This window comes from Chionomys nivalis, chromosome X (genome assembly GCF_950005125.1).
Source record: "Chionomys nivalis chromosome X, mChiNiv1.1, whole genome shotgun sequence".
Classification (NCBI taxonomy): domain Eukaryota; kingdom Metazoa; phylum Chordata; class Mammalia; order Rodentia; family Cricetidae; genus Chionomys; species Chionomys nivalis.
In genome coordinates this window covers 24,083,740-24,086,323 of record NC_080112.1, presented here as the reverse complement: position 1 = coordinate 24,086,323, position 2,584 = coordinate 24,083,740, and the positions used below count along the sequence as shown (strand labels likewise).

Sequence of the window (2,584 nt, the reverse complement as noted above, 5' to 3'; positions counted from 1 at the left end):
TTTAACTAGGCAAAGAATTTTATTAACCCTTTTCCAAACTTTATTCCCAGGCTTCTTCAGCTTAATTCGCTGCAAAGAATGAATTGTGTTTAAGCAAAAACTGAAAAGAGCTACAGTGTCCAAGGGGCTTGGGCTTAAAAATATTAGCGATCTAGATTTGATCAGATCCATAAACAAAAGACCTTTAAAAAGCAGCCATGATATAAAATAGCAGCTCCTGTAACTTCTGCAAGTGTCTCTTCAGAAGTCGCCTCCGTTCAATTTGTCTCGTTCTTAGAAACCTCATCAAATCCACACACTGAGACAATGGGGATGTTCTGTCAGGAACTTACCAAGGCCAGCTGGACTGGGTCTGAAAAAGCACGGGATAAAACCGGACTCGCTGAACATAGCGGACAATGAGGTCTACTGAGAACCCAAGAACAGTGGCAATGGGTTTTTGATCCTACTACACGTACTGGCTTTGTGGGAGCCTAGGCAGTTTGGATGCTCACCTTACTAGACCTGGATGGAGCTGGGTGGTCCTTGGACTTCCCACAGGGCAGGGAACCCGGATTACTCTTAGGGATGATGAGGGAGGGGGACTTGATGGGGGAGGGGGAGGGAAATGGGAGGTGGTGGCGGGGAGAAGGCAGAAATCTTTAATAAATAAATAAACAATAAAAAGAAAAAAAAATTCTCCACCAGGTCTGGGACTTCATCATCATCATCCTCTCCAGTAGCAAGGGGTGCTTTTCCATTCACAGATTGTTTGGGCAGAGCTTCAGCCAGTCTCCTTAAACTAGTCAGACTGTCTGCCCCAAGCTGGTTTAGAATGCTGGGAAGCATTTCTCTCAGTTGCTTTGTCTCAGTGTGGCCTGTAATGGTGAAGGTGTTTGCTGCCAGAGACGCCTGAACTTTAGGGTTGTTAAAATGGATCACTGTTGCTTGGTTTGTGAATATGTTCACCTCTTCAATACTAGAGATATTGTTCACTCCTAACTTCTTTAAGGAGAACTGCAGTTTTTTTTATCATCTGCTGTGGCTGTTCTGTGAACCACCTTCTTCTTTCTGCGAGCAGTTCCTTTCTCACCAATGCGCACTTGTGTCTGCAGCTTGGCCAGTTTTTCCTGGTTCATGATCGTTTCTGTCATCTTGTCGGAGTGGAAATGGGGCCGTGCGGGGGACTAAGGTTCTCGCTCATGGGGTCTCGGGGGGACCAGCTGAGATAAGGCGCACACACGCGGGGACACAAGATGGCAGCTAGAGGCTTATTCATTTATTATGTATACCACATTCCTTCCATGTGTGCTTGCATGCTAGACTAGAGCACCAGATCTCATTATAGATGGCTGTGCGCCACCATGTGGTTGCTGGGAATTGAACTCAGGAACTCTGGAAGAGCAGTCAGTGCTCTTAAACTCTGAGCCATCTCTCCAGCCCTGCTTTTGTTTTCTTGAAACAGGGTTTTTCTGTGTATCTCTGACTGTCCTGGAACTCACTCTGTAGACCAGGCTGGCCTTAAACTCACAGAGATCCACCTACCTCTGCCTCCAGACTGCTGGAATTAAAGGCACATACTACCACCACCCAGAGCAGCATCTTATAGAGTCCTGGATGGCCTTGTACTGATGACTTGATTACTTTGAAAATTTAGACTATTTTTTATTTTCTACATATTTATTATAAATTTCCCACATTTTATGATGTTAATTTAATTCTATTAGGAAATAATTAATATTTTTCAGCAACTTTAGGTTTATTAATACATGCTTATAAACTAGCATATTTTCTATTTTGGAATAGTCTCAATAGGCTTGAGGAATGTCTGCTTGTTGTTACTGATTATAGTGCCCATTAGATGCCGGTTACTCCAGTTGTTGTATAGTTCTCCATTGTTCTTAATACTGACTTTAGGTACGAACTTATCAAAGTCCTTCCCAAATAATTGTAATCCTTTTTAGAAAGAATATCTATGGTTTGAAGAGTGTACCTAAGCCGGAGTGGATAAGTATAACAAGCCATTTCGTGCATAGTAACACTTTATCTACCAGTGATGCTAAGGGAAGATGGCTTCCTACGCCATTTCAACTTTCCAACATTTATGTAGAAGTTTTGCCCTATCAATTCTCTGGTGTTGAAATTGAGATGCATCGTTCTCTGCAAACTACTGTCATACTGAAGCAGAGCTCTTGCCCTATGTTTGGTAGGGAGTTCTCTAGTCTAGACTTGATTGGAATAGCACTTATATGAGATTGGAGTATGGGAGATGAGAGGTACTGGTGAACTTTGCAGGGTATGAAACCACAGACTAGATGTGGGATTTTGAGCCTCCCTGTTGCAAAGGTCTCGAGTATAGCTTACTACATAAAACTGGTTAGATAGAATAAATTAAGAGTTATGGTATTTGACATTTGGTAGTTTTTGTGTTTGTGTTGGCCTGCAACTCATCATCCTGCTACTTTACCTTCTTAAGCACTGGATTCTTAGGGTTTCTATTGCTGTGAAGAGACACCATGCCCACGGCAATTCTTATAAAGGAAAACATTTAACTTGGGCTGACTTACAGTTCAGAGGTTTAGTCTAGTATTGTCATGGTGGGAAG

At 42.5% G+C, this 2,584-nt stretch overlaps 1 pseudogene; it reads right to left on the bottom strand.

Moving 5' to 3' along the window:
* Positions 1 to 257: 257 nt before the first annotated feature.
* LOC130868002 (transcription factor BTF3-like) lies at positions 258 to 1,133 on the bottom strand (annotated as a pseudogene).
* Positions 1,134 to 2,584: the final 1,451 nt, after the last annotated feature.